Consider the following 14917-nt stretch of genomic DNA (forward strand, 5'->3'; position numbering starts at 1 on the left):
AAAGGCAGAAGGGCCTTTGCAGCCAGGGAGCGGTGGGCAAGGGGCTAAGGGGAGGGGGGCCCAGTGCCAACTGTTTAAAAGTGCCCCTGTGGCAGTGGCAGTGGCAGTGAGGGGTGCCAGAGGCCCAGTTAAGTTAGTTGAGAAACCGTCCCCGAAACGGGCTGGCCCACGTCTCCAGGCCACAAGGAGCCACACTTGGACCAGACCCCAGGAGAGGTAAGAACCAATGGCAAACAGGGGTCTGCGAGTCAATGGCGCGGTCGGAGGTGGCGGGGGGGGGGGGTCTTTGTGGTATCCTCCCCGGGGGGATGCTGTGTCCAGGGGCTGGTCCTTGCTCTCCTGCTAACCCACTCTGGGCCTCAGTTTCCTCATCTGTGCAGGGCTGAACCGGATGATCTCTAAGCGCCCATCCTGCCCTGACCGATGTGCAGGATCTGTGGTCCTGTTGGCTTTGAGGACTCCTTGTGGCTGTGGTTAAATGGGGGGTGGGAGCAGCGGGAGGGGACAGCGTCACTGTCCTGCCGCCTGAGCGTCACCCGCGTCTGGGCCTGTCTTGCTGGCTTCGCTGTAGACAGTGCTTATTCCTTGTCTATGAGGTTTGATTTCTCAGCTCTAAGAGCCTGGGGCTCCTGGCAAGGAAAACTGTTTTCAAATAATGGTTTCAAGAAGCAAAGCTGTTGGAGAAGCGATGTCAGCTCAGGTTCCAGCAGACAGGCAGAGAGGCAGGGAGGCCGGGGCTGGGACGCAGCCGTGGAAAGGGCACGCTGGCTGGGGGATGGGGGCGCAGGCTCCGGCCTCAGTTCTGCCTCTCACTGCCTGGCCCTGTGGCCTTGGGCGGATGCCCTACCCTCTCTGGGCTGCAGTTTCCCCTCTGTACTGTGAGGCCATCAGACAACATGGTCTCCATGCAGGCTGTGGCTTCTGAGCCCCGTTTGAGCCTAGAGGGCAGCTGATGTTGGGAAGTTTCCCCAGGAGGCCCTGAGCTGAGTCTGCCGTTTGACAACAGGCTTAGGGGCCAAGCAGACCCAGTGCCGGGGGAGCTTTTGGAGGTTGAGCCTCGGGTGATAGAAAGGAGCTGTAGTGTCTGACTGCAGGCTTGGCCAACGGAAGGGTCAGCTCACAGCCCTGAGACCTCAGGATGAGCCTGGCCCCAAGGCAGCCTCTGCTGGGGCTGGGGCTGGTCTCTAAATTCAGTGTACTAGGGGCTCAAGACCTTGGAGACATGGGGACAGAAAAGACAGCAGAGAGTGTCAGGGGTGTGAAGTGGTGGGGCCAGGGGACTCAGAGGAAGGCAGGGGACTTGCAGTGGGGAACGTGGGAGGCAGGGCTGGGTAGAGCAGAGGCCTGGGTCACAGCCGGAAGACGTGCAGGCAACGTGGCTCTTCTGCATATGCTCTGGCCACATCTGGGGCCCAGAATGGACACAGTCCTCCAGCACCGGCCTGCCCAGCACCCTCACTTCCCCACTTTTGGTTATGCAAGACCTGAGGCCATAAGAGTCCAAAAGCAGACTCTGGAACCCAATCCAATTGCCTGGGTCCAATTCTGGCTTTTTTACTTACAGAACAAGTGACCCTGGGCAAGTCACTTGCCATCTCTGGGCCTCAGCTTCCTCCTCTATAGAATAGGTATGGTCTTGGTTCCGACCTCACTTGGCTGTCATAAGAAGTGAGGGACATACTGGGCTTCCCTGGTGGCGCAGTGGTTGAGAATCTGCCTGCCAATGCAGGGGACACGGGTTCGTGCCCTGGGCTGGGAAGATCCCACATGCCGCAGAGCGGCTGGGCCCGTGAGCCGCAATTACTGAGCCTGCGCGTCTGGAGCCTGTGCTCCGCAACAGGAGGGGCCGCGATAGTGAGGGGCCCGCGCACCGCGATGAGGGGTGGCCGCCGCTTGCCACAACTAGAGAAAGCCCTCGCACAGAAACGAAGACCCAACACAGCCATAAATAATAAATAAAAATTTTAAAAAAATAAAAATTATTTTTAAAAAAGGGGGAAAAAGAAGTGAGGGACATAGGTACCAAAGAGCAGGATAAACGGGGCTGATCTTCATTACAATTAGGCCCTACTCCTCTTGTGAGGCAAGATGACCTTAGCTGTGTTTAGAGGGAAGTGGGAATGAGACCCGGCCAGGGAGCACCCTGAGTTGCTTAAGAGAGAACAGGGTCTGGAAAGAGGTAGGACAAGTGAGTTCAGAGGTCAGAGGTTAAGGGGCACAGAAGAGGGGTCAGCTTGAGATGCTTAATGGGCTAGATGACGTCTCCTTTCCTGCATTTATAGGGCATTTTGTGGGCAACGTGTCTCAAAGTGCGGTGTCTGAAGCACTGCACACTCATCAACTGACAGGGAATCCAGAGTGGGGCCCAGGAAGCTACATTACAAGCTCTCCAGGGAATCCCGAGCACATGGAGTTTTGAGAATGCTGGGCTGTCAAGCAGCCTGGTACCCTCACAAACACAGCTGAGGTAACTGAACCCACAAAAAGAGAACACTGCTCTAGGTCACCTGGAGAGCTGATGGCAGAGCTGTAACAGAACAAGTCTCTGCCCAGCCCAGGCCTCTGTAAGGTGGTGCGGATAGGAGAATTACACTGTGATTATGACAGTCCAGGCCTAAGACCTTTACACAAATTAATTCACTTAATCTTCAGAACAACCCTGTGAGGTAGGTACAACTATTATCCCCATTGTACGGATGAGGAAACTGAGGCACAGAGAGGTTAAGTAGCTTGCATAAGGTCACACAGCTCGTGAACTATTAAACCTGGGCACCGTATGTGTGCCGGCCGCCCCAGCTCCTCTGTCCCCAGGGGTCTCCTACCTCCTGCCTTGCTCCTTGGACACCACACCCCATAACTCCTAGGGACCTTCCAAAGTACCTCATGAATTTGTATTGCGGATTTCCCCCCTGCCAGGTACTGGGCTGAATCTCTTGCATTATCATTTAATCCTCCCAGGATTACCCTGAGGAAGGAATCAGCATCATTCCATCATCCTAATTTATAGGGAAAGAAACCACTGGAGCTTACCCAAGGTCACACGGCTAGGAAGTGGCAGAGGGGATTTGAACCCAGTCTGCAAAATGCATGCTTGTAGCCTGCCCACCAGGGCACCTCTGAGCACAATGACGAGGGATCCCACTTCGTAGAGGAAACCAAGGCTAAGCGGGTGACCACACCAGAGCTTGAACCCGAGTCTTCTAGTTCCAAGGCTATTGCTCTTCCTTGAGCCCCACCACTGCCCCAGGATAGAAAGGAGTTTGCTTGTCACTGGTCCCTAGGATCCACATGGCAGCTCTTGGGGCAAAGTCAGCCCTTTCCCAGGCTGGCTTGTTCCAGGGAAGACCTGACACATATAGCCCCGAGGAATACAAGTTCCAGGCCTGGTGCCGCCACTGACCCCTCGGGGCTGTGTCTGATTCCCTGTGTGAGCCTTGAGAGTGAGGGGAGGTGGCCTCTGAGGTCCTCATCTCCAGGCTATGCCTGAGCCCTTCCTCAACAGTGATTTCCCAACTAAACAGTCCCTGGGGCTCAGGGCCATGGGGTCGTGCAAAGAATTGTGATAAAGATTTTTTCCAATTATGGTTATTATGACCCTTTTTGTCCATCTCTCTTGGGGCACATGAGCCAGAGTTTCTCTGGGGTTCATATCTAGAGAGGGACTGCTAGGTTCTGGCGTGCACACCTGTCAACCTCACAGGAAAGCAGATTATTTTCCAAAGCGGCCAAACCATGGCACAACTTCCACCAGCAGTACGTGAGCATTCCCCTCCTTGACAACACTTGAAATTATCTGAATTCTTAAAGTATATATGTTACACATTTTATTCTGTTCTTATTGAATTTGTATAATTAAGAACGTAAGGAAGAAACAGAAATGCTGCAACACTACTGTCCACATGGGTATCTAGAAATTTGCCCTACATGCACCAAGTTGCAGGGTAGCCTGCAGGCCCTGGGGTGGGGATGGGCACAGCCTACGTGGCCCTCCCTCAGCCCAGCAGTATGCAGTGGCCACGGGCCAATCAGAGGTTGCCTGTGATGGTCTGCAGGAATTCGGAGGAAAGAGCCCACAGTGTCTGCCACCTCCTAAAGGCCTGTCTAGACAGCCCTGGCCCCATGGGGCTTCACCACACATGGCGAGAGCCCGCAGAGGCCGGCCCCCTCCCCTCTTGCAAAAGAGGCTTGTTGGTGACAGTGCTTCACCACCAGAAACCTTTTCTCCAATTCAAACCAGAAATGCACAGCATGAGTCACCCACTCTCGTGGCCCATGGATCACCCACTCATCAGGCCCCTTTTCGTTTGGATGAGAAAACAGAGGCTGACTCTGGAGCCAGGGGCCTTTCCAGTGTGGGCTGCATGAATCCTAGCACGCAGGTGATGAGGGGAGCAGGCGGGTCAGGGCACTCCTAGCGTGGGGCTAAGATGCAGCAGGCTGGCTGTTAAAGGTGCCAGAGGGGAGTCAGGCTGCCTGGGTTTGAATCCCAGTTCTGCCTAATCACAGCTGTGTGACCTTGGGCATGGTAAGAGTACCTGCCTCATTAGGTTATTGAATTGTCTGGATTAAATGAGTTAAAACTCATGAAGTCCTTAGAACAGTGACTGACACATAGTAAATACTCAATAAAAAATAACTGCCAAAATGTGATGACAAAAGGCAGTTTCTTTTGGGGGAGGAGGTGCCGTACTGGACCCCAACTCTACCTTCCACGTAGGGGGATAAGCTGCCCTTGTTCCTTCAGAAATAACAATCGCCATATATCAAGTCTTCCCAAGCGGCCAACCCTCCATCCAGCACTCTCTGAGGTAAATAACATTATCCCTCTGGGAACTCAGAGGCTCAGAGAGGTTTAGTCATTTGCCCAAAGTCACACAGCTTGTAAGAGGCTCAGCTGTGGCTCAAACCCAGGTCTGGCTGACTCCAGAACCCATGCACATATACTCGAGCACTGTCCCCCTGAGTCTGTGAGAAAAAGCTACTTCTGGTTCTACCCATCTAATAGGAAAACTCTTGGCATTTAGGAAGGGGGCCATTTGAAGCATGATGCCTCCTTCTAGATTAGGCGTTGTTACGGTAAGATATAAACAGAGCCCCTCCACACACTCCCATCCCCACGCCTGCTCAGGGGCAAAAATGCAGACAGTTCTCACCAGTGAGCACACCTTACTGTTGGCTGAGTACCCCTGGGGGCCTGTTCAGTCCTGGGCTGCCCTTGACTGTCACAGTTCATCAGTTATTTGAGGAAGGGGTAGTCAGCTAGTGCATTTCTGGAAGAAGCAGCCTCACTCTTGCACATTCCCGAGAGCCCATACCAGCCACAAGCATAGGTCACCTCCTCTAAGGTCCTCCTCTGACCCAAGCCATGCACCAAGGGAGATGGAAAACACACTGGACCCTGCAAACTTAACAGGGACACTGCTCAGCTGCCACTAGCTTCTGCCCCATACCCTCCTCCTCCTTCAGAGAAATAGGGATGGGGTGAAGTGTTCAGAGGGAGGCTGCCGCCTAGGGAGGCCATCCATAGTGGTCACGACACCACCCTGCCTGGGCTGCTGGGCTCAGAGGCCACTGGTCAGTCTGCCTGGAGCCTGCCGGACCTCAGACATGTGACCCAACAACCCCACTGAGTCTGAAGGCATCTGACGAGATAAGCTGAACAAGATGGGGAGAAAGGGAAAGAAACAGGCTAAGACTCTAGCCCTGGCTCTATAGCCAACACAGAAGTAAGTTCATCAGTCCCTTTGGGCCCTTCAGGCCGAGACGCTCCATGATTTGGGATGGAAGGAGGACAGCTCTGGTTATTCCATGTATGACAGTGGATGCCCAGACTCTCAGGGAAGGAAAACCTGGGGTAGGGGTGGTCAGAGTAGCAGGGGCACACTTTGGATAGACCGAGAACAGAGGAAAAGGCATTCCAGATGGAGAGTTCTGTGTACAAAGGTAGGGAGGAGGAAAGACATTTTCAGGAGAACAGCAAACAAGCCCACTTGGCTGTTTGAACCGAGAGCAGGTAGAGAAGCCCTGTAAGGTTTGAGGCTGGCAAAGTGGCGACAGCCTGGTCGCGGAATGGCTTTGATCGCCAGAAACCAAAGCCCCAGAAGATGGAAAAAGTGCTCCTTGACATCTGCCTCTGGGAGGGAGATCTGTACCCTCCCCCAAAACACCATCAGGCCAAGAGCCTCAGTGCAGGAGAGAGAATTGGGAATTTGGGCATTGTTGACTCTGAGATGTCAAATAATGGGACAGGAGACCTTGGGGTGAGATTAGGAGGGGTAGGAAGACTGAGGGCTGCAGCCATCATCTTTAAGATTTGAAGAGCTTTCTGGGAATCAGGAACTTGTTCTCTGTAGCCCAAAAGGACAGGGCATGAAGTCCCAGAGAGGTAAGGGTCAGCGGGATATTCGGAAGGAGACTTCGATAGCCTGTCCAAAGAGAGACTAGGTGATTGGGAAGCAGTGAGCTTCCCATCGCCAGAGGTATGCAAGTTTAGCAGGGACACTCTAGAGAGAAGTTCAGCATTAGAGGAGGTTGGGCCTCATGGCCTTTCCCACCACCAGCCTGGGACTTCACATCACAGCTTAGTTGCCCTGGGACAATCTCACAGGGCTGAGCCCCCTGGCTGCCTGGATGTCAGATTCCCAGCTAGGCATGACATCAGTTCTGCCCTGATTTCACACAGGGGCCTTTAGGGACCTCCCTCCCTCCCACTTCCTTCCACCCCACTGCTGCATTCTGCCCTTCCCAGGGAGCACCAGGCCTGACCAGAGACACCTGGAGCCTGGTTGTGAGACCAGGTCCCTGGGGGAATATTCCACCCAGCAGGAATGAGGCAGAGGGGGCCAGCGTCCCGGGAAACCCTGTTCACACGCCCCACAGAGTCTGCATGGAAATTCCAGGAGGGTCACAGGGAAGATTCCAGTTTAGAACAACATGCTTTATTTTTGTCCCCCTTTCTTTCCTGTTCCTCCTTTCCCCCAGCGGTGGGAGAGGCGGTCACAGGAAGCTGGAAGACCAAAGCAAGTGTCCTCATTGGGCAGAATCACAGGAAGACCAGTGTGGAGAGATGGGGGTGCTGGGCAGATAGGGAAGGGACCCAGATGGGCCTGGGGAGGTGGACACCACATGGGAGAGGGTGGAGGGGAGGGCAAAGTCAAGGGGATAACGAAACCTGGGCAGGGTGGTGGGCGGTGGGCATGATCATCGATTAGACCAGCAGGCATTCCTGGACACCCAAGACTAGAGTTACATTAGCTCTGGGCTCAAGCTGGGGTCAGAGAGTCAGCCAAGTTTCCCAGAATAGACAGTGGATATCAGGATTGGAGCTTCCAAGAACCTTGGGCACTAGGTCCCGGCCTTAATGGACTGTAAAGCCACAGAGTACTACTAAATCCACCTCGTTCACCCTGGTGATCCTGGTAGATGTTTAATAAACACTCCTGGTGTTCAAGCTCATAACAACCAAGTCCTATTAGAGCTGAAAGGGACCTTTAAGCTCATCAAAGCCACCTCCTCGTGTTATAGATGCAGGACCTGAGGCCAATGATGGGGAGAGACTTGCCCAAGATCAGACTGCCGGAGTGGCAGTCCTGTGCATCCTTCTTTGCCTCTTCCCTGCCTTCTAGCCAGAGATGGAGACTGTGGTATGGTCCTTACAGCCAAGGGAGGGAGACAGAGAAGAGGCAGGTACCCTGCCAGGACATAACTGTCTCTAAGAGGTAGTCAGAGGATGATGGCATATCTTCAGTTCTGGCAGCTCTGCCCAGGAAGGTGCTTTTCCTGGCCAGACATGGTCCCCAAAGTTGTCAGCTGCTGCAGATGGGAGGCCTCCTACAGAGGAAAGAGCCCAAGGCTGGGAGGGGAAGCCCTTGGTTCTTTTCCTGGCTCTGCCCCAACTCACCACATGACCTTAACATGACCTGAGATGAGGTCCTCTCTGGCCTCAGTGTGCCCAGTGAGGGGCTGGACCCAACCAGCTTGGACAGTCAGAGATTTCATCCATAATCTGCCTCAGTCTCCTCCTCTCTCATTCTCAGTCCATCTTAGCTTTTGCTTCAGAACAGGAAGTAGGCCAGGCACAGGAAGAAGCAGCAGCCTGCAGATTCCCCTCTGCCTGGGAGCAGCACCCTCTATGCCCCAACTTTGCTTTCCAGCCTTGGAATTCCCAGAGAGGCAAAAAGCTGGGAAGGCCCTTATGATCACTCCAGTGAGGGATCTGAGACCAGAGACGTTCCGCAGATTGCTCAAGGTCACACAGCAAGTCACATGTAAACTCTGAGTGGGCCTTAGGTCTCCTGACACTCAGACCACACTGGCCACACTGTCCTCCAGAACAATGGGCATGTAAGCCATCTTCATGTGAACCTACAGACTGACTTACCTTGACATTTCAAACCCCTACATGGGGAGCCCACAATCTCTGCCCCTCCTTGGGACTCAGTTTCTTCTATCAAACAGGGAGATGGAGTGGACCAGATGTCTCTAGGAGCCCTTGCACCCCAGGACCCCAGGGTTTTCCAGTGTGGCAACCTCAGCCCTTTCTGCACAGAGGGTGGGTCTACCTAGGCCAGGAAACCCCACCAAGTCACAGCCTCCATCCAGCCCTGTCCCACCCCAGACCCCAGGGCCAGACTTCATCCAGAACTACAGGCTCCAGCCCAGCTCCCCTGGAGGATCTGGATTTTTCTTACCATAAAAGGGCAAGCGTGCCTCTCTCGGTCCCTGCTGCCAGCCCCACTGGGGGAAAGGCTGAGCTATTTTTAGAAAACTCAAGGGTTTGCTCCTGAACTCAAGATGGAGCCCGTCTGAGCCCGCACCCGGGGAGCCCCCTCCCCATCTCCCTCACCCACCTTCCCTCTGTCTTCCTCCCTCTTCGCCCATTGCTGTCTCTTCCCTCCCTCCTCATCTCTCTGTCTCTGTCTTGCTCTCACTCTCACTCCATCAATCCCCCTTCCTTTTTTCTCTCCCTCTCCTCCCCTCTTTCTCCCCCCTCACTTCTCCCTTCGCCCCAAATCTCCTCCCAGTCAGCTCCCCTCCCCCACTTCCCTCCCTCAGATCTTGTTTTTGGTGGTTGGAAAAGTAACATATCTGCACCCCTCCACACACACTCTTAAACACTATTTACAACATAAATTCCAAACATCCGCCATCTGGTTCTAGGAAGGGCCAAAAGATATTTAGAAAAGGAAGTCATGATTATTCCATCTTCAAGCCAAAGGAACTCAAAGGCCCTTCTCTCTCCCGCCTTCCTCCCAGGGACCTTTGTTAAGATCTGACCGATTAGGATCCTTCCGTGAGTGGAAGGGGTCAGTCCCAGCTGGGCCTCTGACTGGCTGTATCACTTTGAGCTTGTTGCCTCTCCTCTCCATGTCTCAGTTTCCTCATCTGAACAATGGGAACGCAACTAGGGTGCCTTCAGCACTAATGCTCTGAGACTTCATGTCCTGCTGCAGAAAATCCCAAGGTCCGGGTCCCTGGGGCCTGCCTTGGGCTGGGCAGTGAGGGTGAGATGGGAACAAGGAGAGTGAGAGGCAGCAGGGGAGCTCCAGCCTTAACCCTTGATGCCCGGTGCCTTTCACTCCATGGAGATATATGCATTCCTTCATGCAGGGGGATGGGATGGAGTCAAACCATCCCCCTTTATCTGACCCCAGGAGGACTCTGGACACCGTGGAGTCCAGTCTTCTCTCCATCACATCATGGTGAGGCCCAGAGAGGGGAAGGCACTTGTCTACAATCACACAGCATGCCTACAGAAGACCTGGTACCTAACCTGCTGCTCTTCCCATCCAACACCTTCCAGAAGAAACCAACATTTGCATTACCCAGAAAGCATCACCCAGCCCAGCAAACTGGAACCCTGGCGGGGGGGGGGTCTCAGTTCTTTGCAAAGTGGACAGGACAGAAGGGAAAACTAACTCCTTTATCATGATGTTTTCTTCAAACAGACAGCATACAAGGGAGAAATGCTGTGGGAAAGAGAAATGCTGTGACAAGTCCCTTGTTTCTGGGGACGCCCATTGCCAGGGCCCACACAGCCTCCACTTACACTGAAAATGCTCTCCCTATTCACAGCTCCCTTTCCATAAGGACGCTTTCCATAATACACACTTGACAGAATGTCATGAGATGCTGACTCTGGCTGTCGCTCTGTAAAAAGGGTGCCATAAATAGTCTGGTCTTACAGGGGAGCCTGAAAAATGCATGCTGGGCTGCCCGGAGCCAATCCTGATCCCGACATGTACCAACTAAGTGAACTTGAGGGACTGCTGTAACTCCTGAGAGCCTCAGTTTCCTCATCTGCAAAACAGGGATAAGAGTGGTACCTAACTCACAAGTGATTGTGAGGATAAAATAAGAAAACCTGTGTAAAATAAAGCACTTAGCAAGTGTGGAGCACATAGGAGGCACCCAGCGTGTTAGCTGTAACATGTATTGGCCATTGTTATGATTACGGCATGTCCCAGTGTAAGCTGGGTAGCTGGTAGCTGTTACCACTGTCACTGTTCTCCCAGTCTGTTCACACTGGAAGGTCAGGGTGAAGGGGAGTCTTGGGGATCCTGGTCTCTACCCCCCACCCTCCCAGATACCGAGCTACTCGAGGCTGGGCTTGGAATTGTAGGAACTGTAGGTCGCTGCCGGGGTCTAGGCCCATTTTCTTTCCCTCTCTTCCCTTCCTCCTGCATCATCTTGTGTCAGCCTCAGACTGTGTTCCCAGGGCTTGCTCAAAAGTCCCCAGCAACGACCTTCCCTGGGGAGGAAGTGGGGAGCGTGTGAGGCTGGTGAACTCAGCTGGGCTGTCAAGGGGGTGGGAGGGCGCTCTGGGAATGGAGACCCAGAGGAGCCGCACAACGGAGGGGGCATGGAAAGGGGCCCCACACGGCAGCTCCCACCCCAGCTTCCACATCTTCTCCAGATGCCTCTTTGGACCTTTGCCCTCATCCTTCCTGCTTCTCGTGCTCCCATGCCTGTGCCTCGCTGTGGGCCCAGCCCTGTGCTCATAATGGAAGCTGCAGCCACTTATTGTGGACTTACAACGTGCGGCAACTGTGCTTGCACTTGACATCTACCTCATTTGACCTTCACAAACAAGCCAAGGTTCAGAGAGGTGAAGCCACCAGCTCAAGATCACACAGCTAGAAAGTGCAAGGGGGGAGATTCAAACACATGTCTGCTGGACTCCAGGGCCAGTGTCTTCTCAGTTCTTCCCAAACATATGCTGGAAACCCTAGGGCCCTGGAGCCCAAGGAGAACACAAGCTATAGGACATGCACAAGGGTGAGAGAGCTGAGGAAGGGGAGCTGTGGGCAAAGAAGCTCCTCCAGAATAAACCGACGTAGGTGTGGGTGGGTGTGCTTGCATGGGGCCCCGACCTCAGCCATCTCCCACGGTAGTGCCATCTGGTTCCCAGATGTGGTCTATTCCCAGCCCCTCGTATTTCTTGGAAATGAGCAAGGCCAGGAGAGGGAACAGGGGTTTTTGTGATGTCTGTGACGACGTGAGCTCTGTTTTGTGGTCATCCAGCCGACTGCTGCCCAAGCTCAGGAGACAGCTAGGTTGAGCGTGAGCAGCCCAGGGTTCAAGCTGGCCTCTGATACTCAGCAGGGGTTGACCTGGGTACGTTGCAGAGCCTCTTTGAACCTCAGTAAGCAAGGAAGTCATTCCTATCTCTGGCAGTGGTTTTGAGTGTTCCTTAAGTTATGGGAGGGAGCATTTTGCAGGCTGAAAGCCTTGTGCAGCTGGAAGTGGTCACAGGTGGCCCCAGGGCTGTCCCTTCAGTCTTGGCCACTGTGTGAACCCCGGATTTCCACCCTCCCCTAAATGGCTCCTTTTCCATGTGTGAGGCTAGAGGTGGGGGCCAACGGTCAGCGGGGCCTCTGGGAAATTTCCTTCCAGACCCCTTCTTTTGCTGATGGGGTCTTGATGCGCTAGAAAGGGAAGGTGACCCCTCTTGCTCTTGGAGCTTAGAGCTCCTCAGAAGACCCTCTCTGAAAGCCAGGTAAGCATAGCAGAGATAATGGCGGCCTGGAGGCTGAAGGACAGACGCTCTGAGGCCTGGAGAATCTCAGCAGGCTCAGTCTGAGGTTTCTAAGGACCCAGCAACAGCCCAGGCTCATCCTCAAGCCCTCGGAGCCCGGCAGCCCAGTCAGGACCAACAAAGGCCAGGGCTCTGGCCAAAGAGCACCCCAGCATCCTCTGATAAGGGGTATCCTTGTTCCTTTCAGGCAAGGGCACTGGCTGGTGGGGGGCCACCCCTGCAACCCTGACGCTGAAGGAGCAAACACCCCAGACAGGGGCCTCCTGAAGACCCGAGGAGGGCAGGCGGCAGGGCCCCTGGACACAGACCTGTGAGTGCCACCCCACCTCCACTCATGGGCACCGACACCCCACCCTCCCCACCCCACCAGCGATAAACTCCCCATCCCAGCCCTCAGAATGACCAAGAAACCAGGCCTCAGAACGGGAAGAGTTAAAGGAAGACCCTGCTGATTGACAGGGTGCCGGCAAGTCAGGGCTGTTGCGTTGGGGGTCGTAGGTGAAAAGAAATGGAACCAAAGAAGGGAAAACCCACCAGGAGCCAAGAATCCACCTCACGCTCTGCTCCCTACAAACCAGCAACGCAAAGCCTGTGTGCTACCGAGAACAAAGGACTTGGGGGAGCTGTGGAGGATGATGGTAATCTTCCCTGGAAAGGAGTAAATGGGGTCGGATTCTAGAAGCAGGGAGACCTGGGGTTGTGTCAGCCTCTGATAACAGAACCAGCCCTCGGGGCTTTGAGAGCGTCAGGCGTGTGCTCGGACGCACAGTGCTTGGAATACGGTGAAGCTCTAGAAACCGTCAGCAGTTGTTTTTACCGTCCATCATATTCTTCCCACACTTACCAGCTGTTCGTGGAGCAGGCAGGGTGAGGGACCAGCTCCATAAGACAGGTGGAGAAACTGAGGCCCAGGGAAGTGAAGGAGCTCCACTCAGAGTCATACAGACAGTCAAGGGCAGAGGGGGATTCTGACACCAGATCTCCGGAGGATGGAAAAAGAGGAGGAAGATTTGGAAGTGAGCAGAGGAGGCAGAACTCGGACAAGGAGCTGACACGCCAAAGACAGCGAGCGCAGCCCAGGCTGGCTTATATAACACAGCACACCTGTTAACCTCTGCACACCCCACACGTGTGTGCAAACGTGCGCCCCGGCACAGCACACACCTGGCCCTCATTCACTAGCAAATGAGCCTCGGAGACTGGGTCCAAACAAATTGCATTAGGAGGGGAGCAGGCGCCACCTCCCCCCGCGCTATCGGGCTCCAACACTGAGCAGGCCTGCAGAGCTGCCAGCTGCGGTCTCTCGGCCACGCTGACAGGCCCTCCTCAGCCCCCTCCCCCTGCCCCTGGGCCCCAGGAAGGGGGCTGGGGTCCGAGAGAATGCCATGATGATGGATGGGCTGAGGGAGGTTCCAGGGCTAGCTCAAGAGCACACAGGATGTTCGTGCTTATGCAAGGCTCACTTCTGAGCTGTTCCCAGCAAACCAGCCCCACCTTCCCTCCCTCCCTCCCCTCCGGCAGCCTCTCCCACGGTCACTGCTGCCAGAGCCCAGAGCCCAGGCCCCGAGCAGATCTACCCCCCAACACTCGGTCCCACAGCTGGGCTGAGCGGGGACTGGTCAGCTCAGGAGGCAATGGCCTGGGGCTGAGACACAGGTGGGCACTTTAGAGGGAAGAAGGAATTTGTGAACAGAAAGACAACACCATCATCGTAAAGGTGGCATCTCTGTGCTTTCTCATCCATTGTTTTGTTTAATCCTCCGAATGTGCCTGGAGTTAGGAGATTGTGCCCATAGTACAGATGTGACTAGTGAGGTTCATTCATTCAGTGATCCCACAGCTCCCCTTTCCTGAGCCCTGAGTCTGCACCGGGCTCTATGTGGGGTTCTGGGGACACCGAACGGAATGACTTACAGCATCTGCCCTCATTGCTTAACAGAACAGTCACCTTTGGGCTGGGTCATTGGGCACTGGGGCCCCCTGGCCTTCCAGGGGAGCACCTCCAGCAGAATCCCTTTTCCATATGGTATATGTGAGTTATTGAATATTATTACCAAGAGGAGCCTTAGCAATCAGCCCATTCAGAACACAGACCCTGAAGTCAGACAGCTCCAAGTTCAAATCCTGCCTTGCTCCCTTTTTAGCTGGATAGCTGTGGTCCAATTAGCCTCTTGAAGCCTGTTTTCCCATCTGTAAAATGGGAATACAAAAGCTCCCACCTCATGGGGCTGACTGTGAGGATTAATTTGTGTTTTCCCTACCCTTAATTGACACAGGGGGAAACAGGGGCCTGGAGAGGGAAAGGGCTTGGCCAGGGTCACTTGTGAGTTGGGGGTTAAGTCAAGACCAGATGGATCCCTTTCCCCTATCCCCCTACCCCCTTATCCCAATAGAAATCCTCCCCACCTGCTTCACCCCAAGCAGCCCAGAGGCCATGACAGTTGGCCAGTTTGTGCAGGCAACCACAGGGACATGTCCTGGGTCCCGCCCTCCACCTTCAGCCCTGCCCAAGCCTCTGCAGCACCAGAGTCCCAGGTGACCAGCGGTGGCCCCCAGCCCTCAGTGACAGTGGATGGTGGGGAAACGCAGTGGCAGACTCCCAGCCCAGAGCGGCCTGGCCATATAAGGGAAGGAGCCAGGAAGGTCTCCTGGCTCAGGCCTGGCGAGAAAATCCAGACAGCCACTGTTTATTTTCTCCTTCCCAGCCTCCCGAGAGCTTCCAGACAAAAGACAGAGGTTCCCCCTCAGGCCAAGCGACATTTCCTGAAGACAGTGGGGAACAGGGAGGAAAAACCAGCCCATCATCCGGGAGCAGCACCCCTGGCTGTGGACAGGCAGCACCAGGTAAGATTCTGCCAGGTAAGATTGTGAGGCCACCTG

At 54.5% G+C, this 14917-nt stretch overlaps 1 long non-coding RNA gene across 1 annotated transcript; it reads left to right on the forward strand.

The window, feature by feature from the left end:
- The first annotated feature begins 39 nt into the window (after positions 1 to 39).
- LOC137759659 (uncharacterized) lies at positions 40 to 14822 on the forward strand. The gene is made up of 3 exons (XR_011073126.1): positions 40 to 216; positions 12225 to 12347; positions 14743 to 14822. It is a non-coding gene; the product is annotated as an uncharacterized lncRNA (long non-coding RNA).
- The last annotated feature ends 95 nt before the right edge of the window (positions 14823 to 14917 follow it).

Source organism: Eschrichtius robustus, chromosome 2 (assembly GCF_028021215.1).
Source record: "Eschrichtius robustus isolate mEscRob2 chromosome 2, mEscRob2.pri, whole genome shotgun sequence".
In the NCBI taxonomy this organism is placed as follows: domain Eukaryota; kingdom Metazoa; phylum Chordata; class Mammalia; order Artiodactyla; family Eschrichtiidae; genus Eschrichtius; species Eschrichtius robustus.